Genomic DNA, 10,894 nt, shown 5'->3' with positions numbered 1-10,894 from the left:
CCCGAAATCATAGAGCACGTATTCCTAGACTGCTGGGACCCGATTTTCCATTGGGACGTACTCCAGCGCACATTAAAGAAACAGTTTCCTCTTGACCCATATGGAATACGATTCCTGCCGGTAGACGCTTCGGACGATATACCGTACGATCTTATCATGGTCCTGGGCCTCGTAGTGCCGGAGCTGCCATTTCGCTGGCGGGCCTGTCTAAACCAGCGCTGCGCACCCGCCGGCGCTCAAAGCAGGCCCAGACTCTCTCGGACATGTCGCGACGTGCAGCGTGACTCATCCCGACACCGCGGCGCCGACGCGGACCCTTCCTCCTTCCCTCCTCTCCGTCGGTGCGAACTCCTCCGACGCTCGCCGGCTCTCGACCATTGGTCTAATTTGAACGGTGGCCAGTGCCGTGACCTGATTGGAGGATTTGAACGGCTGGCTGCCGTAACCGTTTCCAGCGGCTTTAAAAGCGGAGCCGCGCTGAACCCGAGCAGCAGACGGGCAGCAGAAGAGCTTCCACATCACTGCAGCGTAAAGAAGACGAGCACAAAGGAAGAAAACACTTACGACACGGACAAACGCTGTGTCGTAAGTGTTTTCTTCCTTTGTGCTCGTCTTCTTTACGCTGCAGTGATGTGGAAGCAAAGTAACCAACTTGCCCAGAAGCTCGTTTTACTAAAGCAGAAGAGCCATCACGCCGGAGCTACGCCCGCCGCTGGGGCCGCCCTTCTTCTTTGTGCTAGCCCGTGGTGCTCTTGACCCTTGTATCATGTAAAAGCCCTTGTACATACTGTACATAAAAGTTATTTGACTCACCGTCGCCTCGACCGTTTCCTGGCTCGGACTACCAGTCCCAACATTGGATGGCAGCTGCGGGATCGACCGGCGTCAGCTACCTCGGCGCGGTGAGTGCCTGATGTTTTCTCCTCAATTCGCCAGACTGCTCTAGCACACGTGATTGTAGTTTAGAGTAGGGCTGTGTGTTGCACTGGAGAGAGCTTTGCTGTTTCGAGCCAAGTCGGAGCGCTTTGAAACGAAAGCTGGTGCAGAGGGAGTAAACGAGGCGTTTCTGGAAAGAATTACTTGCGCGTGTCATGCTAGTAGCGCTATAGTAGTGAACGGCAAGGGAATTCTAAGAAAAGGGCAAACTACAAGAGGCTATTGTGAGCGATGGAGAACTTCAAAGTGAAGGAACTCATCGAAATTTGTGAAGAGTTGGGCATTGATTTGGGCCCCGCAAAACAAAAGCATGCGATTCTTGAGGTCATGCGGAAGGAGGATGTAACGGCTGAGGAAGCCAATGAGGCCTGGGAAGAGATCACAGAACGCCGTGAGCGCGAAGAGGCAGAAAAACAGAAGCAGCTTGAGATAAAACGGCGTGCTCGCGTCAGGAAACTGAGGGGCCTCGAGCTTGAAGCGCATGAGATGAGTTTCGAGAGATATGAAACATTATCCGTTCTGAATGAGACTAATAGTCGGCAGCCGAGAGACAGGCCACGGCCCTTCGGGATCGCCGAGGATATGGCGAAATATCTGGCGGAGTTTGAGAGCGTCTGCGAGAGAAAGCGCGTTGAGCGGAATAGTTGGGCACAGATGTTAGTAGCCCTGCTTTCCAGCGAAGCGTATGACCTTGTCAAGCGCCTGTTGGACGGCGGCTTGGCAGACTACGATGAGCTGAAAAGCTTCTTACTGGCGAAATATAACGTGTCACCGTGGGACCTTCGCCAAAGGTACCTGCGAGAGAATAGCACCCCATCGTTTTACGATTTTCCCTACCAGTTTAAAGCCGACATTTTAGAGTGGATCGAAAATGCGGAAGGTTCGGGAGATCGGGACACAGAGGTAGAGTGCGTCGCTGTGGAGCAGCACTGCCAGTGCGGCACAGAGGAACGTAGTCCGTACTTAGCAGATGTAACTGCTGCTGTAACATTGGCAATTGCCCCGCATTCGCCAACCGAGGAAACCTCTCTACCATCGGATAACGTAGTCACACCATCGGACGATGCACTGACAGAGGTCTCGCCCATTGAATTTGTGGCGGAGTTACCGGAAAGCGGATCTCCTAGCGTGTCGAAAGCAGGAGCAGTTGCCGAACTGGGCAGAGAGGATGTTCGTCTGGACCTTAATGAAAGCGCTAGTGCCAACGGTAGAGAAGTAAACGAGGGTGACACACCGTGTTGTGCAGCGCATTCAACAGAAATGCAGAAACCTGAGACTTCCGATCAACGGATGCGGACGCATATAGAGTTTGCGGACGCTGAGTTGTGCGCTAGTGTTTGCAGCGAGCGATGCGAAACGAGTCCCGTGCTTTCGCACTGCTCTGAGCTTTGCGACATTCCAGAAAGCAGCTGCAGTAGCGGGAACACCGCGACTGAGTGCAGAGCCGACCCTCATCCGAAATTGGCTGAAACGCGTCAGGAGCACGACGAGAGCTGCGTGTCAGCAGTAAAGTCAGTAGAAAACACTGGTTCGTCTACGCCTGAAGGAACTAAGGTGCTGGACGACAGTGGAGAACAGAACGTTCCAGACGACATAGGGGCGGTAGACGTCAGCCCGTCCGAGAAATATGAGGACGAATGCGCACTCAGAGACACTGAGCAGGAAGAGCGCAGCTTTGAGGAACTTAGTGAAGGCGCCAAATACACGGTCTGATCTAGGTAGCACATATGAATCGGCTGACAATCAGAGTGATATTGTCAGAGAGCAGAAACCTAGGCGACGGAAGCAGAATGTGCTTCCACAGGCGAATATGAAAGAAAAGCACAAGAAAGAAAAGTGCGACCGGAAGGAAAGTAACAGCCAGTTCCGAAAAGTGAGCTATCACCACAAGGTGACCGAAAAACAGTGCTGCCGACGAAAGGACAGTAAAGGCAAGCTCGAGAGAGAGAGCTGTCACCGAAAGATGATGAAAGGCAGGCAAAAGAAAGAGTGGTGCCGCCGAAAGATGAAAGGCAGGCATAAGAAAGACGGGCGCTGCCGAAAAGAGAGAAAGGGCGAGCGCGCGGAGACGGGTTGCCACCATCGGAAGCGCCAACGTCGCCGGCAAAATGACCCTAGTAAAGTCAGTCACGTTGTTAGCCCTGAAACTAGAGTCAGAATCAGAGCTAAAGAAGTGTTCGAGGCGTCGCTATCGCGCAAAGCGAAGCGCATAAGTGTGTCGAGGCACATAGATCTGAGCAGTCGAATAAACTGCAAAAAGAAATCGTACAAACATTCGCGCGGAAAAGTGCACCAAGGCAGCAAACCGAGATTAAAGAGAGCGCTGCCCGTGAGGCGAAAAATTAAGGAGCGGGATAAGGGTGAATCTTGCCGCCAGCACAGAGAGAGCGAGACGCGCAAAGGCGCGTGTTCTCAGGACGGCTCTCTCTCTCCGCTGCAGTCACAGTCACGGGAGAAACCGCGCGCCCACAGAAAGCGGCACGCGCGCGCAGGGAAAACGCGAGTACGGCTCAAAGAGCGAAAGATTGTACGAGGCCGCAGTGACAGGGGCAAGAAAATTTGCAAGAAACCATCTAAGCGCCCGGCCAAGCGCGGTTATCGCGATGAAAAGCCGCGTGTCAGGATAACGCTATTCGGTAGGCGTGAAATCAAAAGGCCGTGTAGATACGAACCTCACGTTCAGCGGAGAGGCAAAAAGGTGCGCCAGAAATTAAAGACTCGTGGAATGTCTCACTTGCCACGAAGAACAAAGGAAAGGAAAGAAAGGTCCCACCGGAAGCTTTGCGCATTCGCAGTTGAACGCCGCAACTGGCGCGCGAAGCGCAAAGAAAGGGACCAGTCGCTAGTGAGTGAACGCGAATCACTCTCGTACTGTACCTCCCCTAGAAACTGGAAAGACAAGTACAGAGAGAGAGAAAAGCGCGTATACCGCGAAAGAGGCAGACACATTAGCTACCACGGTAGTAGAGAGAGAGAAAAGCGCAGCTACAGCGAAAGAGGCTGAGTCATTAGCTTCCGCGGTAACGGGTGTCGTTTAACCGAGTTAAACGCTGACGTGGACGCACTAAGCCGTGTGTTCTAAGCAAGGCTGCCTTCGCCTCTTCGTGACCTACATTTTGTCACTTCGCGAACAGCTGTTAAGTTCGCTCGTAGATCGGGGAAAAAAAAATTGATATCCTCATTTGTGGCCTCAGCTGAGTGTTTTCCTGGCCGAGTTATCTCAAGAGAGCGAATTTCTTTTGCATTCATTTCATTCCGAGTGTTTCCTGTGTTTGACACTTTGTTTGAATTAATTACTTTCAAGTTCTTGTATCCCACATGTGTCTCTTATTGAAGAGGGAGCGAAAAGGGGACAGAACTATTGCTAGCGGAGTTTTGTGACCTTTAAGTCTGGTGTATTGACGGGTGACAGAGGGCCCATGGCTCGTGTTTTGTGTTGCCTGTTGTCGGTCGGTTCTTCGCAACATGCAGAACGATCAACGACCGATGCTGAGAAGCAAGCTCTTCCGAAGGACCGAGCGAAGCTGATCCAGTCACCAGGGCGACAAAGCTGCGGAGCAGTGATCCTGTCCTGACGAGCGGGACCTGTTCACGGAAAGGAGCCTGGAGCTACCTGCTGCTGAACACGGGACGAGAACTTAGAGGTGCCTGGCATACGAGCGCGCCCCGCATCCGAGCCACGCGGAAGTAGCTCGTCTTCGTGGTGCAATGTCTGGCGGCGGTGGTGCTGTAGTGCCGGAGCTGCCATTTCGCTGGCGGGCCTGTCTAAACCAGCGCTGCGCACCCGCCGGCGCTCAAAGCAGGCCCAGACTCTCTCGGACATGTCGCGACGTGCAGCGTGACTCATCCCGACACCGCGGCGCCGACGCGGACCCTTCCTCCTTCCCTCCTCTCCGTCGGTGCGAACTCCTCCGACGCTCGCCGGCTCTCGACCATTGGTCTAATTTGAACGGTGGCCAGTGCCGTGACCTGATTGGAGGATTTGAACGGCTGGCTGCCGTAACCGTTTCCAGCGGCTTTAAAAGCGGAGCCGCGCTGAACCCGAGCAGCAGACGGGCAGCAGAAGAGCCATCACGCCGGAGCTACGCTCGCCGCCGGGGCCGCCCTTCTTCTTTGTGCTAGCCCGTGGTGCTCTTGACCCTTGTATCATGTAAAAGCCCTTGTACATACTGTACATAAAAGTTATTTGACTCACCGTCGCCTCGACGGTTTCCTGGCTCGGACTCCCAGTCCCAACAGCCTCCACGCGCTGTGGAAAACGAGAATGCAGTTCGAACATGCCGAACGTGTCGTGCGTTCTGTCAGAGACCACTTTATCGAAAGTATCGTATGTCTCAGAGAAGTTTATCGAGCGCTCCCTGATCCACCAGAATGGATTGCTTGTCTGGATGCATTGGTGTGTCTGAAAAAAATTTTAGTGTCATGTTAGCCCAAGTGTGGCTGATATTGATATGTTTTACTGTTTGTACCCTTTCATTTTGACTACAATCCTGGCAATAAAAAAAAGTCGTGGCCGAGTGGTTAAGGCGATGGACTAGAAATCCATTGGGGTCTCCCCGCACAGGTTCGAATCCTGTCGACTGCGGCAAAGGGTCTTTTTATTTATTTTGTCCCTTCCTAGATTGTTAAATAGAACATGCTCAATGCGTGCACGCTATCCAGCAGTCGTGGCTGAGTGGTTAAGGCGATGGACTAGAAATCCATTGGGGTCTCCCCGCACAGGTTCGAATCCTGTCGACTGCGCTAAAGAATCTTTTTATTTATTTTGCCCCTTCATGCACTGCCAGAGAGGGGTTGCTCAGTGAGTGCTCCATAGGCGGCAGTCGTGGCCGAGTGATTCTACTTCCGGCTACCGTTCGGTGCGGACGCTGATGAGCTCCGGCGGAGCGGCGATAGCGGCCCTGGCTGGCCGCGGAAACAGGATCACCGATAGCGATGACGGCGATTATCAGCTTATACTGCCCCAACTGCCAACAGGAAGCATCGTTAGGAACACCCTGTTTTTGCATGGCGACGTGCGAGCGCGACCCTAGAGGGTTGAAGATTTAAGAGACGCTCTCCTTCCGACTGGTTTGCTGCCGGACGTGGTGGCCCTGGGAGCATACCAGGTAAATCACGAGTGGGCAGTCACCCTTAATGGCGCGGAGGCTACAAAGCTGCTGCTGGGTTTTAAGGAAATAAACGTGAAGAAGCGTCGCTGCGTCATCATCGACCCACAGGATCAGCAGGTGAGGCTCAGGCTTCACTGGCTGTTGCACGGTGTGGCTGACGAAGACGTGAGGACCGCATTAGTGGCGTTTGGGACCGTCATGGACGTTAGTAGAGAGCGGTGGCGTGTGCAAGGTGTGAGCGACAAGGGTTCCACGACGAGGACCGTCGTTCTGAAGCTAAAGAGGGGCATGGCAGTTGAAGACTTGCCGCATCAAATACGGGTTGGAGGAGAGTTAGCCTTAATCGTCGCACCCGGTCGTCCGATGCAGTGCTTGCGCTGTCACGGCACTGGCCACGTCAGGAGAGAGTGCAAGGTGCCGCGCTGCTCGAGCTGCAGGCGTTTCGGACACGAGGACTCCCAGTGCATTCGCACGTATGCCTCGGCAATGGGACCGAGTGCAAGGGAGGAAGCCGAGCACTTAATGGACGCGACCGAAGCAGAGGACGCGTCGAAAGGAACGGGTGAGCCCGTGCCTATTGCAGTGGCAGAACTATCAGCCCTCGCTGGTGTACCTCAGGACACAAGTGCAGACCGTTCCAGTCAGCCGGTGGCTGGCCCACCACCGGTGCAGCAGGACTTTGATAAAAGCGGAGCGAGTCGTCGAGCTCAACTGCCTCTATCGTCCAAGGGACAGGAGCACCACTCAATGGCGCGTCCGTTACAACGGGTACCGGTACGGCAACGAAACGCCCCCACGAAGTCTCCGGATACCACGACGACAAGGTGCTTGCAAGCAGCGTTGACGAGCCGCCAGTGAAAGCGGCGCAAGGACGGCGGGCTATCATCAAGCCGCGACCAAACGTCAACGTGGACAGGAAGCCTGCCGACAAGCCTCCCCCGTCGAAAAGCGACAGCAGCCAACCGGACGGCCCCGGAGGCGTCTAGCGGTAGGCTAGATGCTAAAGGTAAGCACCATGCTCCGGGCCTCCCTCCTACTGCAAACCTAAATGACTCCTGAACCGTCTGTATGTGTAGCTACTTTAAATGTCAGAGGATTAGCATACAAACGAAAACAAAGTCAATTGTGTCGGCTAGTAACAGAAAACGACATTGACATTCTAGCTGTTCAGGAGACAAGAGGCGAGGGAGAAGGGGAGACTGCGAGCTTGGTGCTGCGTTTCACAGCGAGGTACTACGCCGTCGTTAGCCACGCTGTTGGGTTGTCAGCAGGATGTGTGCTCTTTGTGAAAAAGTTGCCCGGTCTTATTGTTTAAAGCATCATGGCATGCGCGTCTGGGAGATTAATAGTGTGTGACTTCCTTCTGTGTGAAGCGGAATATCGGGTGATTTGTGTGTATGTGCCTAATACAGTGGAGGAAAGATATAATTTTTTTGCCTATGTCAGACAGTACGTGATGCCTGAAAAACGCCTCTTTATTTTGTGGGACTTTAACTGCGTGCTTAGGTCTGCACACAAAACCAGCTGCACAGCTTTTCGAGACAGGAGTACAGATTTATTAGCTGAGGTCATTGCCGAAGCGGAATTAACAGATGTAGCTGAATGCCTGCAGAGCGCACGCGCTGTAAAGTACACTCATTTCCAGGGTGCTAGCCACTCACGCCTGGATCGCACCTACGTCTCTCTGGATGTGATCCCGAGGTGCCGTAGTTACGACGTTGTACCGATGTGTTTTACTGATCACTGCCTGGTTAAATGCGCAATAGGAACAAAGAAACAATTGAAACACTTTGTATGGGACATGCGGGAAATGAACTCTAAGCTACTTGGCAACGAACAATTCGTAGCAAAAGCATTAGAAAAAATTAACAGACTAAAACCCAACAGTAGCCTGAATCTCGGTCAGCAGTGGGAACTATGCAAGCAGAAGATTAAAGTGCCAGTGCGATTTGCTTCCACGAAAAAATGAAGGAAACCAAGCTGCGAACAACATTGCAGAAACTGATAGCAGAGGAGTGCAAAACGCCCGGTATTTTCAAAGATGACGTCAGGAATCTAAAGCAGAAACTGCAATTGATCGAAAAAGAGCGTTATCGGGGTGCGCTGGTGCGTGCGAGAACAAATTCACTGAAAGCAGGCGAGGTGCCTACGAATCGGGCTTTAGAATTTGAAAAGACAAACGCCCGACGAAGCCACATAGCAGAGATAGAGCGGAATAACGTCGTGGTGAATGATAATGAGGGCATTAGGCGAGAGTTCTCTGAGCATTATCGGGCGCTGTTTGCGTTCCATCCTGCCGACTTGGACGGGTTTAAAAAGACGTTTCTTGCCCACATGCCGAGATTGGACGATCAGATAAGAGAAATTTTGGAGCGACCAATAACTGAAGGTGAAGTGCGCCTTGCCATTGAAAACTTAAACAACGGAAAGTCGCCTGGGCCCGATGGCTTGTCCGCCTCCTTTTATAAGTTTTTCAAAGAAAAGCTGTCTGCAGTGCTCACGGAAGTGTTCAATGAGGCGTACCGAATGAAAGCTCTACCACAGTCCTATAGTACATCACACACTGTTCTTATCCCCAAGACTGATGATGAGGAAAAACTTAGACTTGTGACATATTACAGACCAATCTCTTTAACCAACGTGGACTACAAAATTTTAATGAAAGTTTTAGCGAGCAGACTCCAAACAGTGATTAAAGACCTAGTAGGATGCCACCAGGCATGTCGAATCAGTGGCAGGTCTATAGTCAGTAACATACATAAGATACGGTGCGTGCTTGGATGCTGTGACATCATGAAAGCTTGTGTCGCTGTGCTGCAATTCGACCTAGAGAAGGCCTTTGACTGCGTCCCACATGTTATTTTGTTCGCTGTTCTTGATCACATTAATGTCGGCTCGATTATCAAAGAGGGAGTGGTCATGGCGTACAGGAATTGCACCACGCAGCTAATCATAAACAAGTCAATGGGGGCCCCCATTGCCGTGCATCGTTCGGTACGCCAGGGCTGCCCCCTGAGCCCACTTTCATTTTGTCTGTACATTGAAACGCTATGCTTGGTTATCATACAGAATGATTCAATTCGTGGGTTTCAACTGCAAGCTTCTGAAGTAAAGCTCTTAGCATAGCCGACGATGTCGCCGTATGCTGCATCGACCAAGGAAGTATTACAGCAACGGTTGAAGTAGTGAAGTGTTTTCGGGATCTCACGGGCAGTTTAATTAGCTGGGGTAAATGCCTGGGATTCTGGCATAGAGAATGGGCGACAACCCCAGACACATTCGCTGGCGTGACGTGGGTGAACACCCCAGCGAAGTACCTGGGTGTCCCATTGGAATTCTACAAAAACAATGATGACCTCTGGCTGAGCCAGCTGCAGGAAACGCGAGAAAAAGCAGACAGGTGGAAGGGGGTTCCTCTATCGTTCTTCGCCAGGGCCACGGTGTGTAACCTTTTTTTTTGTAAGTAAGCTATGGTATCTGATGCAGGTACTGCACTGCTCGCGGCTGAATGTGCAAAGGCTGCACAGAGTGTTCGCCACCTTTATATGGGCATCACAATGGGAAAAGTGTAGTCGAACGAATTTGTTCAGAAGGGTGAAGGGTGAAGGAGGATCTCAGCCTGTCGCATCTCTATGTGCGACAACTTGCAAATAGGTTTGTTTTTTCGTGACACAAGCAATCCTTTTTTGCGCACAGTGTGCATGTGCGCTGCCTAGTTTTGTTGTTGGCACAAATGGGATGCCCGGACCCATTTCAGGTTTCTTCAAGGAGGCAGTAACTAGTGTACGATTTTTGTCGACGCGTTCTTCAAATGGTTATCTTCTTTCAGTGAAAAGAACAACACTGTACAAAGGTGTATGTGACAGCATTTTCCCAGAACCATTGTACAGAGCCGTGCATAGTGGACAGCCCGGTGAGGATGTTTTAAAAAGGGTAAAGAGAATGCAGGTGACACCTGGCATGAAGTCCTTTTTCTTCAAGCTACATACGGAAACACTGCCAGTAAAGAAATTTCTAGAGCAATGGGGTTTTTTCTTACCGTGGACTGTATGATATGCAAACAGCCCGAAACTATAGACCATGTTTTTCTGCATTGCTGGGAAGGGGCGTACATTTGAAATGTTCTGCAGAGGACGGTCAAAAAAGATTTCCCACTGGACCCTCACGGCATTAGATACCTAGCAGTAAATAATGAAGACGGGTTTCCATTTGACCTCATAATGCTGGCTGGCCTCCACTCTGTATGGCGTTCTCGCATGGCCGGTTTCCATGGTGATCCGGACGCGAGGCCCGCACAGATGTGTTTTCGCGAGAGTATATCCCGATTTGTCGAAGTTCAGTAATCGCTTAGCGTGTACCACAGTGGTTGCCGAGAGTAGAAGCCTTGACAGTGCTGAAGGAATTTTAATGCGACAATGTCAGTGCAAAGCTGACTGCTACTGCATCTTTTGTTTCTTTCTGTTTTTGTTTTAGTGTATCGTCCTGTACTAGTGCTCACTGTCGGAGACCGGCAATAAAGAAAAAAAAAGTCGTGGCCGAGTGGTTAAGGCGATGGTCTTGAAATCCATTGGGGTGTTCCCTCATAGGTTCGAATCCTGTCGACTGCGCGAAAGGGTATGGGATGGAGGACTCGGGATTGGACATTTATTTGCGAAGCAATTGGTCAATAGATACTTGTTTTTGCGCGATGTGAATGATCCTTTTCTGCGCACAGTGTGCCAAGTAAGGCTCGGTAGGGCTTTGCCAGACTTTGTGATTTCAACTGAGTGTGTGACGGGTGGCATTTTTGGGTTTTTCAAGGAGATAGTTGCCAGCGTCCGATTTTTGAATGCTAGATTTTCAAAACA

At 51.6% G+C, this 10,894-nt stretch overlaps 3 non-coding genes and 1 pseudogene across 3 annotated transcripts; all 4 read left to right on the top strand.

Moving 5' to 3' along the window:
• The first annotated feature begins 5,213 nt into the window (after nucleotides 1-5,213).
• LOC149344427 (uncharacterized) lies at nucleotides 5,214-6,905 on the top strand (annotated as a pseudogene).
• TRNAS-AGA (transfer RNA serine (anticodon AGA)) lies at nucleotides 5,440-5,521 on the top strand. The gene has a single exon. It is a non-coding gene; the product is annotated as a tRNA-Ser (tRNA).
• Nucleotides 5,598-5,679, top strand: TRNAS-AGA (transfer RNA serine (anticodon AGA)). The gene has a single exon. It is a non-coding gene; the product is annotated as a tRNA-Ser (tRNA).
• Nucleotides 6,906-10,572: 3,667 nt separating the features above from the next.
• Nucleotides 10,573-10,654, top strand: TRNAS-UGA (transfer RNA serine (anticodon UGA)). Its single transcript has one exon. It is a non-coding gene; the product is annotated as a tRNA-Ser (tRNA).
• Nucleotides 10,655-10,894: the final 240 nt, after the last annotated feature.

This window comes from Amblyomma mixtum, chromosome 5 (assembly GCF_055824585.1).
Source record: "Amblyomma mixtum isolate Tamu chromosome 5, ASM5582458v1, whole genome shotgun sequence".
NCBI lineage: Eukaryota > Metazoa > Arthropoda > Arachnida > Ixodida > Ixodidae > Amblyomma > Amblyomma mixtum.
This window is presented reverse-complemented; position numbering and strand designations above follow the sequence as displayed.